This window comes from Macrobrachium rosenbergii, chromosome 22, assembly GCF_040412425.1.
Source record: "Macrobrachium rosenbergii isolate ZJJX-2024 chromosome 22, ASM4041242v1, whole genome shotgun sequence".
In the NCBI taxonomy this organism is placed as follows: domain Eukaryota; kingdom Metazoa; phylum Arthropoda; class Malacostraca; order Decapoda; family Palaemonidae; genus Macrobrachium; species Macrobrachium rosenbergii.
The window spans coordinates 46,234,099-46,250,890 of NC_089762.1; the positions used below are offsets into that span (position 1 = coordinate 46,234,099).

General features: G+C 35.8%; 1 protein-coding gene across 2 annotated transcripts in view; it reads right to left on the bottom strand.

Annotated features, from left to right (window-relative positions):
• The window catches only part of LOC136850838 (uncharacterized), a 315,712-nt gene that overhangs the window by 107,264 nt on the left and 191,656 nt on the right, over positions 1-16,792 (bottom strand). For both annotated transcript variants that reach the window (XM_067124859.1, XM_067124860.1), the window contains one exon: positions 6,058-6,104. The gene's annotated coding sequence lies outside the window, so the exon portion shown is untranslated. The remainder of the gene's footprint in view (positions 1-6,057; positions 6,105-16,792) is intronic.

A 16,792-nucleotide genomic window follows, 5' to 3' on the forward strand; every position in this document is an offset into this window, starting at 1 on the left:
TTATGCTTAAATAAAAAAAAAGTGATACGCAGCCGAAAAAAATCGAAATTAATGTAACAGATAAAAAAAAAAAGTTGATATAACCAAAATAAAGACCGAAGGAGTCAGAAACTTGGCTTTGAATTTAGTAATCGGTGATTTCAAGATCCATTATGCATGACAGAATACCGCCGTCATCTGCGTAATGAATCGCAATGATTTATTTTGTCAGCATCAAATGAGGTTCTCATGCGTACGGTCGTGAAGGGTTTATGGCTTCCTACCCTGAAGTATCACGGGCGATTGAAATTACAAATGGGTAAAGACAAGCCTTAATATATGGTTCAAGCCATGAGGACTCACTACAGAAAAAATACATCACACCACAAAGTACTCTGGAAGACGATTATATTTGCTTTTGCTGAACCCTTTTGAAAACACTTCATTCTGAGCTTCCTTCTACTGTGACATCTTCAGGCAAGGTAATACATTATTCCTAAGAAGGGATCATTACATTAATGTTTACTCATGTCTGATAAAGAAACTAAATTACTTAGCAAAGTATAAAAGAAGTATAATTATATGGTCTATAATTAAGGAGAATATTTCAGCACCGTTTTTGAGCAACACTGTCCGATGGGAAAAAGTTGTATTCGTGCAAAAAAGACTAAAATGTACAGAAAAACATGAAAAGGAGGTTGTTATTGTGATTGTGTGGAGAATTTGGAAACGGCCTGTGTGTTTTTCACAGGATTTTCTGAAGCTCCTTTAATTAAAATCAGTCCCACAGGTATAATCAAGACTTGTAAACTATAGCTCGAAACAAAAAGCTAATGAAAACCGCATGGATTATATGTTGCATACTTCTCTATCTATATATATATATATATATATATATATATATATATATATATATATATATATATATATATATATATATATATATATATATATATTATATACATACATACGTATATCGATATATATGTGTGTGCGCGCGCGCGCGCAAATCAAAACCATTTCTTGCTGTCAAAAGCCTTCCATCAACACTATCTACGAACCTATCTTCCACCTGGGAGATGGTTTTGTTGTCTTTTTACTACGGTTACTTTTTCGGCCCCCACTAACACGTACTAGAACATCATTTCCGTATTGAAATGGCAAGTTGATTTCGGACAGATTTTATCATACTGCCGTGTGCTAAGGAACGCTTTTATTGTTTTTTTTTTTCGTAATTCACCCCAGTATTAAGATTAAGAGCCAGAGATTCATTGGGAAAATAACCACTGCCACCCCCCTCCTCTCTCTCTCTCTCTCTCTCTCTCTCTCTCTCTCTCTCTCTCTCTCTCTCTTGTTCTTCTTCTTCTGGTCCGAGCCTCTGGCAGTAAGTGAATTAAGATTCAGATGTGTCAGTCACTCGCGAATCAATTTAGCCACTTAAAAATGTCGTAATTTCATTGATACATCAGTGTCAATACAGTACTTCAAAATGGTATAATGGTGTATCAATTATTTGCCATATAATTTACCAAGCTCCCTTGGGTTATAACTTTCCAAACATATCAAAATTCACAGTAATGTCTGAACTATAACTACCCAACCAACATTAACAATAGATTATTATTCAATATACTGAATGAAACGACTTTACATCAAAATGTTTAGTTCATCTGTTATCAATGTATGAATTTTCCCAAAGAAAGCAATATGGTTTACATACATGAAGCTAGCAATGTTCTAAAAAAAAAAAAAGAAAAAAATAAAATAAAAACTCTGACAAGAAAGGCATTACAAAGAGCAAACCAAGTTATAAAAAAAAAGTCAGCCAGATTCTCACTTCGTGTCAGCTTTAACAATCAAGTCATGATGAGCTCTAACACCGCATGAAAGTATGCGGATATCTTTAGTTTCTCACTGGTTGAACTAGGAAAAATAGCAAAAGGAATAAATAAGAAAAAAAAAGCCCTAAAATAAAAAAGTGAAAATGACAAGCAAATATACACAGGTCCATGAAATTTATCGACCGGGAAAGACTTCGGAAAATCCCGTACATAATCAATCATTCGACCGGAAAAGATTTTAGTAATCAGCGCACAAAATCAATCGCCATCGCCTCCGGTCTAGCGTGAAGCAGAGAGGCCTCCGTGGAATTCCGCCCCTCTTGTCTTTCCTATGCTTTGTCTTCCACAAATCTCCAAAAATCTCAAGCCTCCTTTCTCACAGTTCTCGGCCAAGGAAGTCTGAGTCTTCCACCTCTTCTCGTGTCCAACAGGAGCCCAGCTGACAACACCTCGCACTGTTCTCAAGGGGATTGTGCGAATCACCAAGCAAACAACAATTATACAAACAAGCTGTAAGACAAAGAAATGCAAACAATACATCAACAAAGAAGAAAACAAGAGAGTACATTAGAAGATAGGGAAAAGAATGGACGGTGGCATCCTAACTCAAAGTGAATTTCGTCAGCAATGAAGAAACTGAAAAAAAAAATATCATTTCAAAGAAGAAGAGAGAGACAAACAGTTTTCTTATCTCTCTCCTCTGCAATAAAAGCAAAAAATACAGGAAGTACCAACAGAGTGAGTCTGTCAAGAGACCAATGAACGCGTTCGTTAATCTCGGAACAGAGGGCCATTTGAGTTGACGGGTGTAACAGATGACAGGTAAGATTAATGGCGGTGATCATGACGAGGAAAACACCAATAATACTCGCAACAGTAATAATAACGATAATCATTACATGGCCAGTAATGACTACGATTGATGAAATTAATGGACGTGATTATTTAGATGATTCTATTCATAATATAAATCTTGGTGATTATAATGAAGGATAACATGAAGACGATTAATACTCTATTTCGCGCGCGCGCGCAAAAACACACACACGCACGATGTGCCAGTGTTATTAACAATTACATGTTTTTTTCCTCCATAACCTCTCCATTATTATGAATTCCTGCAATGTTGCATTTGTAAAAGTAATAAGTATCAGCCTAATATTTTTCGTTCAAGAAATAAAACTGTCAAACCTTACACAAATGATAAAATTTGGGAACTTATAAAACACAATAAAAGACGCGAACACTGACCTCATTTTTAGGAAGAATGAATAAATTAAAATTAAAAAAATAACACTTTACGATGCATATCATAATGTTCAAACGAAAAAAAAAGCATTAAGAACTTAGCTCTAGGCGAAAAATCAGATAGAAAAACTTGGAAGAATTACGAAATAACGGGCAAAAGAACAGCCCAAACCAAGAGGTTGATTCATTAAATAAAATGAAAGTTTAGTATCTTGAGTTACTGGAGACAAGCGCAACATTAATTAATTCGATTGTCTGCAAACTTATATATTTAGAAAGGACAGTTTCGCAAACCCAGATCCCCCACACATATACATTAACTCCCCCCTCCCAACACCCCTCCCTCTCTCCCTCCCGACATGGTCCTCTGCACCACCCCCGAAGCTTAAATATAGATTCCGGACTCGAAACCGTAGTGCATTTGGCTATTTCTGAAATTCCTTTTTACTTGTTCGGATGCCAGTTTAGTAAAGATGGCATTTTGCGCCTCGCGTAGAATTTACTGTGCGTGAGATTTTCTTTCATGCGCTAACACCAAGAGCGTCTAAGTTCTTCGTTTATGTTTACGCATCATGAATCGTTGTATAATTAAATTGGTCGCATTTACTGTAAATGTATATATAAAAAAAAAATCTAATAATACTGATGACTGCGTTTGATGTTCTGATATGGAGATGACGTCATGCCAAACACTAATTCTTTCTCCTTGAGTAGTCTGCGAACCGTTATGAAGTGTTATTAATAAAGATATTATCAAATGAAGAAGTTTGTGGTTGCAAATCCATTGTTCAACCATTTGGGGCTTTTCACACTACTTAGAAAAGCGAGATTACCAAATTATTAGCCCCCCACCCCCCAAAACATCACTCGGGACCAATAAAGTGATTGCTATAACATCACAGGAAGACAGACATCTACTTTTAGGGGGCGTACCTTCTCTCAAAGCTCCTGCAACCCTAGGTACTCGCTTCAACCCTTCACTGAGCGCTTCCCTATTTTCGGATACGGTGCATTTGGGACCTAAGGCCCTATCTCTTTCTAAAGCCGTAATGTTAGCCGACATCATGGTAGTAGTCGATCATAGTACATGCCTGGTCTCTTCATTTTATGATTATCATTGGCTGTCTTGCATTATTGTCAATCATGGTATTTTCTGTATGCTATGCGCCACTTCTTATTACTCTCATTCTCTGCCCTTCTACAAAAGGAAACATTCCAGGTAAAACCTTATCTTCAGTTGCGCGGCCTGATTCACGCCAGTCACTTTTTGGGGGGTCCTGCGCTCCCCCGGTTCAGGTCAGGGTGCGTCGCCCTAAATTAGGTTAGGTAGGTAAGATCTGGTTGGGTCAGGAGCTGTCATTATAGGAAAGGTTATGTCTATTTATGTATGAGGAACCTGTCCCGGTCGACGACTGGCGGGAATCAGGCCGCGCAACTAACGTTAAGTTTAACCACATTCGATTTGCATGTCCGCATGTCCTATTGCTTCAGGTTACATTATTTCCTCTTAGTTCAGAAATATACGATAAATTTTCCCTTTGTTAAAGAAAACTGTACGACTGAAAACTCACTTAATGGGAACAAGTTTCAAAATAAATACCGTATTTGTAAGCAACTGACGGGCCTGTTAGTTTTCCTACCCCTTCTGGAAGAAATACTCAAAAATCTAACGTAGGACTTAAGTAACCGCAACGATTCGATACTTTACTTAATATCTAAAAAAACTTGCCCATTCATTTTCACCCATGAGTCGCCCAGAAACATTTTCTACCACTGCACTCGAATAATAACGGAGCTGCCTGTAAAGCTAATTAAAGCTTTTCGACAATGAAATGCTACCCGGACCGACGAAATCCCAGCAGCTGGCACGGCGAGAAAATCGCGTTTTAATCCCAGTCCTTGTTTGCGAGGTTTATATTCGCCTTCGTTTTGTAGCACAGCCTGAGATTAGCAACAGGCTGCCCTGTTTTGAAAGCAGTAATACGGCGCGGTGCTCGCTGGATAAAGCTCGAAGACTTTCATCCCGACGCCCTTTAACGAGAGTATTGTAGTATTGACTGGGCATTATCTCTGCGTCGTTAAATAAGGAAATACGATCGTAAATTGGGCGCAGATGTTTCTTGCGGTGTACATTACGTCGCGCTTCTTGGCATCTCTGTAATTCGGCCGCGGACGAAAAACAAGGAATTTTACTTGGAATTTAATCTTTAATGGGTCGTTTTGTCACCAGCAACTTATTCTCTCAAACACTCATGTTACAGAGCGCAAGAGTAAATCGTCAAATATTCCTTTAAGTTTATATTATTTTTGTACTTGTGTGCGATAGAGTGAATGGGCAGGCGAATTCCATCTGTGCATATATATATATATATATATATATATATATATATATATATATATATATATATATATATATATATATATATATATATATATATATATATATATATATATATATATATATAAGCACGAGGTGATGGGTTGCAACCCTACCGCTCTCCTTTGCAAGATGCAGTCAGCCAAATTGGATGATGTGGATTCCTGGTGCATCGCTTTCATCACGTTGGCTGGTTCCGTAAATCCCTCCCCACCTACCACCTACTAATCTACTTAGCTGCAAACGAGTACCAATGTCTGCTGCTAGGGTCAATAAAAAGAGCGGGGGTGCTAACGACTTTACTCCTAAAGATCAGCCTCAGGAACTGGAAGGTTTTTCCTGGCGCTACTTGCCCCGTCCCACCGAGGTAAAGGGCATATAGTGAGTAAATAAGCAACCAGTATAATATATATATATATATATATATATATATATATATATATATATATATATATATATATATATATATATATATATATATATATATATATACACACACACACACGCACACTGAAAGCTGACTATTGAATGGAGTCTCGCTAAAGAATTACTAACTTACCTTGCTTTAAGTGCCTTGAGAAGATATCAAAATTCTGAAAAGAGTGAACTTACCTTAAATGAATGAAGAGAGATGATGACTGATAGAATTTCCCATGCACCTGGAAAAGAAAAACTAAAATTAACAGTAGAATGGGCGGTGCACAGGTACAGATTATGCATATTAAATATGGAAGCTGCAAACACGAGTCAATTTTTTTTTATCCCTTTTTTCATTCACCTATATAGGATTTCTGCATGTCAGGATCTTATAACTCTTACGGTAAGATGTTAGGCCCATACATAAGGGAAGTCTATAAAAGTAGTCCATTAATAACGCCGGCATTGTTGCTGAATATCACTTCGAAAAATAAACAGACGAGAAAATAAAACTATTATATTTTTACAAAACTGGGAAACGATTCTGTTTTTGTTAACCTAACTAAGATCTATATTGAGTAGCGACAGCATTATTTAACGACTGATAGTGAGGAAGGTCTGAAAGCCATGGCGTTCATGAGTGCTGATGCCTCTTTCAATTCTATTCCTCACCGAACAAAGGAATCACCGGAAAGAGGAGGAAAAGAGAGCATTCAAGAGGTTAGAAGTGGTCCAGGGTGTTAGGTCGCCTGCCTCTTAGTTAGTATTACAGAAGTCTTGGTGGACAGATGAAGTCTTAACAACTTCAAAACGCTCTTTTGAAGGCTCCAAAATTCTTTACGGTATTATATCTAGGAAAACTACTTCATTTCGCTATTAAACATTTCCTGCTTCTTACCCCAGCGTCCCTAATGTCTCTAAACGATCCACACCATAATGAGCAGCTCATGAGATGACATTACACCAATACGTCTTCAATCGTCAATACGTCAAAATAAAAGTTTCCTTCCTCGTGTTGTTATCGTCACTGCATCCTATTTCTATAGATCACGTGGTCCCATAATGCTTTGCTCATATTCGGCCGTACTCCAAATTGGCCGACTCCGAGATAGTGACGTCACACTGAAATGCTCCATTAAGATATCTCCTCGGAAGTTAGACAGGCGTACAGCTCAGATAAACAAACTGAAGTACGTACAAACCAGACGTAACCCCAGGAAGACCTAGGGCAATATGCACTGGGGGCATCTTTTCACTTTCCTCGTTCGCAGTTCCAAAGACTTGAGATTTTGCCTGAAGCCCTTTGTTTCACTGTTCTCGTGAGCGACTGAGTGAAGAGAGACGTTTATATTCGACAGAAAATTCATAAACTTTAGATGCTGCAATCCTGTAAAGCTTAAGCTTTTGGTAGTGAGTTACAGATAATCTAAAAATTATGTCGCTTCTTGCAGCATGCAGAATATACATTTTGTAATAAATGTCAGGAATTCTTCATTTGAGTATGCTCAGTTCAGATGGGGTATCCTTTTTAAAAGAAGAATGTTATCTTGAAATTATTCATCTTACTGGTTACGTTAAACTGCCTCTAGTTCGTGATAAGACGGCGGTCATGCCTTTTGTGCCGCAGTAGATAATAAATTCAGCTATAACCATTCAAAAATGCCTGTTTTCATTTCCTGTTATCATACACAATTTATAAGTCAATACAGTTATGACTGCTGCCGAGGATTTTGGTAGGTTGTGTGATATTTGACCATGAATTCTTCATGTATTGTCCAAGTACATGGCAAATATCATCAGGAGTGATTTGATAGGTCAGTGTACCGCTTTCAAACTGAAAACGATTTGATGTTTTACAGAAAAATCTTAAACCATCGAAAAAATAAATGCGTATGAAGAGATGTTTTAGTTTTTAATATATAGAATAGCTATCAGCAATAAAAACAAGTAAATAATGCGCCGAAGTTTCTTCAGCGCAATCGAGTTTTCTGTACTTCGTAAAATCAAGGCCACCGAAAATAGATTTATCTTTCGGTGGTCTCGGTATGATGCTATACGAGTAGCGCCCCGTGAAACTTTACCCACGGCACGGTGGAAGCCTATCCTGTATCGTTGCCGGAACCCAGATTATGGCTAACTTTAACCATAAATAAAATAAAAGCTACTGAGGCTAGAGGGCTGAGATTTGGTATGTTTGATGATTGGAGGATGGATGATCACCATTCCAATTTGCAGCCCTCTTGCCTCAGTAGTTTTTAAGATCAGAGGACGGACAGAAAAAGTGCAGACGGACAGACAAATCCGGCACAATAGTTTTCTTTTCCAGAAAACTAAAACTAGTCATACAATTTATACTACTGACATCCTTCTCTATTCCAAGACTAGGAAAATTAAAATTCTTGCCTTTTCCTCTTTTCCAACTATTCTTAGAAATACGGTGTTCTAAGACGGATGCCACTACATTCAAACTTGCAAGCCCTACCTGAGAATATTTCTACAAGACTCTCCATTCTAAATTACTCATGAATCGCCTTACCCACCCACTAAGCCACATATTCAGACTCTCAAAGAAACTGTCTTGCATTTCTATTCCTGGCCATATGCAAGTACTGCTACAACATTCCCCCTGCCACACTACTTGTTACGCAATCTTCGAACTAACACATCTCTACGCTTTCACCTGTCCCTGATTCATGTATGCGTACATAATTTACTTGTGTATGTAAATATACATTTGTATTTTCAAGTATGTATGTATATATATATATATATATATATATATATATATATATATATATATATATATATATATATATATATATATATATATATATATATGAAATCAACTTGAAAATAATACCTCATAAATTTAAATGGTATTTTTTTCGATAAAAACACATAACTGAAATTAAAACAGATCACATGATAAAAGAAAAGGCAATACTATCATTGGACAAGCGGAAAACCCTTTGCCTTATATTAAGATGATCGTACAAGGAAAAAAAAGTTAAAAAACCTTAAAAATTGGAAATGACGCCGGACTTATATTTTATATAACCAGTTGTTAGATGCTGGTGGCTCTCTCTCTCTCTCTCTCTCTCTCTCTCTCTCTCTCTCTCTCTCTCTCTCTCTCTCTCTCTCTCTAGATCCTGGGGAGATTTGGGGAGATTTGCTTCTTCCTGGGCTCTGCTGAATCTTCTTACCACCCAAGAAGATAAACACCAATATGTCAAACTTGTTTCAACCCGGATACAGCCGTGTAGCCGGGCTCAATAAGATTCACCCAAGAGGAAGTGTCGTTTACCCCAACATCTAAATTTTACGAAAAGTGAACGAGTGAGGAAGGCCCCCCATAAATTGGTAGATCCACACAACCCATTAATATTCCATCCAGATCTTGGCACCGGCAGTGCCACGTTGCGTCACGTCAACTGATGTACTGGCGAGGTAACGTCGCAGAAGACGAAACTTAGTAACAGTGTGTGGTACTAAAACGCTTTCTCATGGGATGGCTAATATATCTGGATGTACGCTTATATATATATATATATATATATATATATATATATATATATATATATATATATATATATATATATATATATATATATATATATATATATATATATATATATATATATACACACATGTATATATGTATACATACATCATACATATATATTCAGATGGCAAGACCAGATACATAACTACGACGAAATCGCTGTTTCTACAAACAGGTCCACGTCAGTGCCTTATTAAATATTTGCTTTGCAAAAGCCTCAACTAGTAACGTCATTTTTGTTCAATTTTTTTTATTTTATGGTCGAGCTGTTCAGTAATGAGCCTTCTGTGTTTCACCTACTTGAACATTTCAAGACAGAAATCTACATTATTTGAAATACCAAGAATTCGTTCATAATATCAATTAAAACTGAATAACCGTAAGTTTCTTGTCCACTGAATTCTCAAAGACAAAGACAAATAAACACGAAATCAAACGTTTAAAAATTCACTCACGTAATGTCCTCCAATGTGCTAATTTTATTGAAAAAGAAAAAAAAAAGCCCCCTTCCTTCCGCTTAATTCATCTAAGCTTGGATTCATTTGTTCCTTGAAGTGGTTTCATGCGTGAATTTATGAGATGTACGAGTGGTTTATAGTCGATGTTTTTTAGGGTTTTATTTTTTTTTTGGACACTTTCCCGCTGTGACTAATGGCCATTCTGACACTGACTGCCTCCCTTTTTATGAAATGGTTCTGTTTTAGAATGGGAGAGTTTATGTGTATGTTGGGGGAATTTTTTTATATGAGTATATTTTTCTTAAGCAGACGGCATAATTCTGGGGTCGATGGCCATTGGTTTTGTTACGTTACTTTATCACAGTGATTCCATCAATCAAACATCGTCATGTTTACAAGTAGCAGAGCCGTCGACTGGAAAACGAACAGTATCAATCTTCTTTCACTAGCCACACCAAATCGCCATGCCCGATATTCTGTTAAGAAACAAATTTAAACACAGAACATAGAAAAAAAGAGAATAAGCATATTCCTTTTTGTTAACGGCACGACCTTCCCAGCGGAGATGTGTCAAAAATACAGATACAGTCTGAAAAGAAATGTCTAAAGATGGCGAAACCTCAGGAAATCTAATAAATGATCCAGATCTTTTGTAAGGTTTAAATATGTCTTGAAAGATTATCGTGCTGTTCGACTGCATACACGTTTTCTAAAATTAGGTGCATGTAGCTACGAAGCGAAGGAATTGTGTGCGCCGCTTCTTGCTGCGAAAATAGGTTCAGAGAGAGAGAGAGAGAGAGAGAGAGAGAGAGAGAGAGAGAGAGAGAGAGAGAGAGAGAGAGAGAGAGAAAGTTGTCACTTTCCGTTTCACGGTAACACAAGTATGAAAGGTCTGAATCAATATATTTAACTACTTTACTCCAAATTAAGTTATTTCAAGCAAGGATTAAAAATATCAACGGCATTTTTTGCAGGCTACGTAGAAGTTGTAAAGTCACTGGGGCTTGATTACTAAATCAACACAGCAATTTTCATTACAGATTAAAGTGTGTGTGTTTATATCGCAATAAATTTTAAGGAGACATAAGAAATAGGATCCTCTTAAAAGCTGAAATTAGAACCCAGCTTATTGTTCCTGTCACTTGTGTCTGCGGTGATCCGTTCTTACAAGATGTACGGGTTTGTTTGTACGAGTGTGTGTGTGTGTGTGTGTGTGTGTGTGTTTTTTTTTTTTTTTTCTCCCGAATTCATGGATGTGTCTATTCGTTTTCAACTGATTTTACATTTCAAAGCATTTCGTTTCCTAATCTCATTTTGCTTCGCAAGAATATCAAGACAAAAATGCACACTGAACGGTTCTCATTGTAATTATTCGATAACCTTTCAATTTTCCATTTCTCGTCAAGTTAATCAATATACTTGTACTGTCAACGGATACTCCGATAATTGCTCTTATTAATTCTCGCTTATACCCAGTTTGCATATTAATAAATCCCTTATTTTTAAATGTTCCCATTATCCCCAGCCACAGGATAGCTCCCAAAAAAGTAAAATATAATAATTATTCTTGCCCAAACGAACATACGCAAACGCAAATACTCCACTGAAACTGAAGAATAAGAAAACAAACATTTGCAATGGAAAAGAAAATTACACGAGAAGGATTAGAAAGCCGAGAGAAAGGCAATGTCAAGATTATAGCAACAATGCAGTGGAGTTGCGGGTATCACTTAAAAGCAGAGGCTGACGGCTGGTGGAGAAAAACGAGCTGCACATTGCAATGACATCTGCCATGACAGCGACCCATCTCTTTTATTGCTGCTGACATTGCAGCATAATGGGGCCTGTCTTGCAGTCAATTCGTTCTCTCCCACTACACCCGGAAATTATTAAAACCGTCACTGTTGCTGTTTATTATTATTATTATTATTATTATTATTATTATTATTATTATTATTTATTATTATTATTGAGAGGCAAATCCACAGTTATGTATATGTACGTATATTTAAAGATAAATCAATATAGATAGCTTTCGGGAACTTTTTCGGTTCCCCTTTTCAATCTAGATTGAAAAGGGGAACCGAACAAGTTCCCGAAAGCTATCTATATTGATTTATCTCTAAATATATGTACATATACATAACTGTGGATTTGCTTCTCCATTTTAAGACTCATGCTACAATGAGTACTTTTTAAGTATTATTATTATTATTATTATTATTATTATTATTATTATTATTATTATTATTATTATTATTATTATTGAATGAAATGGCTGCATTTTGCGAACTGATTTTATACTGAGTTTTCTCAATCAATTCGCAAAATGTAGCCATTTTATTCAACAAAACTTGTATTATCATACAAGAAAAAACGGTGAAAAGAACAGTGAAATGTATTGTAAAATACAAAGCAAAATATTTTCACAGGGGCCTTCCACATTTGTTAATGCTTATTGTAATTCCTCTTTAGTCTTCACCTGTTATATATTTATTGTTTTCCAAATATCTATTCTTTTGCTGTAACTTTTTTCTGTCATTTGATTCACGATAGATTCCTCTGAATTGACCAGACGGGCAGTTTTTACTGTTCAAAATAATGTTTTCCCAGAACTCTTCACTACGTCTTTGGCAAGATTTCTTCCTCACTTCTCCATTGTCATCTAAGAGGTTGATCTTGGGTCTACTAGTTGTTTTTGAACTTTGATAAAATTCTTTCTTTGATAAAATTTTGATAAAATTCTTTTTTTGATAAAATTTTCATAAAACTCATTCGTTGATAAAATTTTGATAAAATTCATTCTTTGATAAAATTTTCTTTGATAAAATTCTGATAAAATTCCTTGTCTGTTTAGCAGAAATATGCTCCCCTTGCAGCAATGAGTCGTTCTTTTGTGAAAAACTTAATCTGTGGTAAGACTGAGCCTGCTGAGCTTCGTAATAAATTTTAGTTTTCTGTAAAAGAAAACTACTGAGATGGCTATTTGTCTGTCCGTCCGCACTTTTTCTGTCCGCCCTCAGATCTTAAAAAATACTGAAGCTGGAGGGCTGTAAATTGGTATGTTGATCATCCACCCTCCAATCATCAAACATACCAAATTGCAGCCCTCTAGCCTCAGTAGTTTTTATTTTATTTAAGGTTAAAGTTATCCATGATCGTGCGTCTGGCACCTCTATAGGTGCCAACAACACAGGCCACCACCGGGCCGTGGCTGAAAGTTTCACGGGCCGCGGCTGAGAGTTTCATGGGCCGTGGCTGAGAGTTTCATACAACATTATATGCTGTAAAGAAAACTCGAATGCGCCGAAGAAACTTCGGCATATTCTTTACCTGTTTATTATCGGTATCGGTGCTGTATTTAATACCAGAGTGAAAAATTAATTATCTTTATACATTTTTCTTTTGACAACGTCTGGTCTTGGAAGGTCGCTACATCCTCAACATTATAATTCAGCTGCTTACCTTTTTTCCTTCGGCATCAATTCTGGGCATAATATCCTTCTTCTAATTCCCTCTTCTTTTTTTTTCTTCTTTTTTTTTTGTCCTCTCACCTTGCCAGCTCTGGGCCCCCTCATAAAAGAAATTAAAATTGCCTCCTCCTTAGAGCCTCAATATTAACTTCCGTAAATAATATGATCCCAGATTTATGAAGTTCTGGCCCCTATGGTGGACGGACGGACGGGTGAAATTGGCAAGCCAACTAATGCCTTGATACCGTTCTTATTAAAAAGCTCTCTTTGATGGACTTATCCGGCGCAGTTCGGTTTACTCGTGTGCAAAAAAGAACTGAAGGCCGGGACTGACTTCTTATGGCAAATAAATTTTTCTTTTATTCCTTCGCTCTCTCGGCCGTCTGAGTTATCCAAGTCATAAGGTTTACTCTTAAAATGGTCTGGGAAATTATTTTTTAAACCATCAATGTTCAGTGCGAGTTCGGTTTACTCGTGTGCAAAAAGAACTGAAGGCCAGGACTGACTTCTTATGGCAAATAATTTTTTCTTTTATTCCTTCGTTCTCTCGCCATCTGAGTTATCCAAGTCATAAGGTTTACTCTTAAAATGGTTTGGGAATTATTTTTTTTACTCACCATTATTCAATGCATGTAACACTCATATGGATCAAGCCAAAAAGGCTACTGATTTGCTGAGCAAGCTTCCAAAGAATATAATCCATTATTCAATTCAATGGGAATAACATTCATATGTATCAAGCCAAAAAGCCACTGATTTGCTGAGCAAGCAATACAATGCCCACATGTTAAAAAAACAAGAATTGGGCAAAGAGAAGAGGCATAATGTAAAGATTAAAATAAAATCCAAAAACACACAAAATATAAATAACAGATTAAAATATGCACATAGCCAACTGGTGAGACACAGAAAATAAAGAGAAATTTTGGCGAGGGTACACGGCACTTCAAATTAGCCCCACAGATTTTCTGAAACTTCGCAGAATCAGAATCCAAAACACTGCCAGGAAGAAGACTGTTAACAGTGTGACATCGCGACGCCTCAGCAAAATATGGTTGCTCAGGTTTCGCCGGAGGAGTAACTTGCATTAGTTACAGAGACGCATATACTCAGCTCTCCATAACTATGTTTTCCTGTCTAGTAAAATAATAATAATAATAATAATAATAATAATAATAATAATAATAATAATAATAATAATAATAATAATAATAATAATAATAATAATAATAGTGGAAAAATAAATTCCGCAGTAGTATGTATTATTTTCCCATTTCAGATCACGAGAGTGATGATATCAAATAATAATAATAATAATAATAATAATAATAATAATAATAATAATAATAAAAAGGATAATAATAATAATAATGATTGGAAAAATAAAGTTGGAAAAGGACAGTGCGGAATATTGGAAGTCTTTTATTACAATATTCAATCAGAAATCGTTCGTCTGGGTTCAGTTCTAGTATGTATTATTTTCATCCTCTGGATTTGCAGATCAGCCTGAAAAAGCGAATCATAAGGAGGATAGAAAGACACTATATAAGATAAATTCGCATAATACAGCCATCCTTTTTAATAATAATAATAATAATAATAATAATAATAATAATAATAATAATAATAATAATAATAATAGTGTGATGATATTATTTTCCAATAATAATAATAATAATAATAATAATAATAATAATAATAATAATAATAATAATAATAATAATAATAATAATAATAATAATAATAAAAGCTGAATTCGCTTTTATGGACAAAATTAACTTCGAACCAGGAACATCTATTTGAAGGTTCACAAGTCCAAATAAAGCGCATCTCTTATCAAACTATCAATTGTTGTTTTCACGCTTCCACCGAGCATCAATGCTCAATGTGAGCGCTCAACTTGGCCGCCTCAGAAGAATCGAATGGCCGTTACTCTCCCTCTTGCAAACGACCGACCATCAAACTGGGTCCAGATCTACGGAATCACCTGCCTCAGCGACAAAATAAGTCAAGAGAGTTCAGAAGCCATCTTATCTTCTGCTGGGACGAACCTGGGATCTTCTCTGACATACTTTAAGCATCCTTAACTACTCCCCCCTACACACAGGCCGCCCCCCCCTCTTTAGCTCAAGGGGGGAATACAGATTGTAAATCTTTGCGTCTTTCAGCGGTGCTTTTGCCATCTGATGATCTTGACTCGTAGGTCGCCCTCGTGCTCCCCTGAAACCACAAAGGAAGTTCCTTCTGGGAAACAGTCTTGTAATGTCTGCATAGCCGTCATTACATCGACATACTTGACTAAATCGACCCATATTTAATGTAGCAGCGGGAGAAGAAGTCATTATTCCCAACCTTGAATGTTTGGTAAAATCTGCGCATTCGTAAAAATCTGTTTTCATTCGAACTACTGTAACTAGCATATAATAACAGGTACATAAACTATAGGATTTCAAAATTTTCGACATATACACAATCACGAGATCTATACAATGGATAAGCATGAGAGGATATATTAAATTCCCGTCTTCCTAATATGTTTTTATATAAATTCTTCCTTCTCTACTCCGATATCCGTCTTTCATAACTAACACAAATCCCCTCCCCTCTCTCGCCAACCAAGAGCCATGCCAGATGTCGAATCTAGGATTGAAGAAACACAGCTACCATGATAAACTACAGTATTTACAAATTCAAAACCCCTTGGAACAACCCACAAATTATTTTCAACCACAGGTCTTCTTCGGAAATATGACAAAAAACACGTGGAATAAATGCAGAAAACGGCGAAAGAATTTCCTATTATCCTATAAGCTTTATTCATCAAAACCTTAACCCTCTCTCTCTCTCTCTCTCTCTCTCTCTCTCTCTCTCGTTATCATATTAACATGTGCATGATTGACAATGACCGATTAATTTGCAAGTCTCTTGCATCGTTGACTTGGCAGCACGAAGTATCTTTTTTTTTTTTTTTTAGTATTTTCTTACAAGAAGATGGAAATTGGGGGAATTTCCGGATTTACATTCAAGATCTCGGATTATTTCTAACTTTCTCTTATTCTTCCATTCTTTATCATTGACTATTATCATACCTCCATGATCCCTAGCATTTCAAACTCACCTAAAACATTACATTAATATTTTTCTTGAATATAAGTGGTTCTTCATCTTTGGATATCTACTTCACGCTATCATCACATTAATATATATATATATATATATATATATATATATATATATATATATATATATATATATATATATATATATATATATATATATATATATATATATATATATATATATATATATATATATATATATATATATATATAATGAACGTATGTATGTGTATATATATAAAAATATATATGATCATTACAACATATAACACAGGATGTGACAATTTATCTGGAACTATTTCGAATTATGTTTCCAAG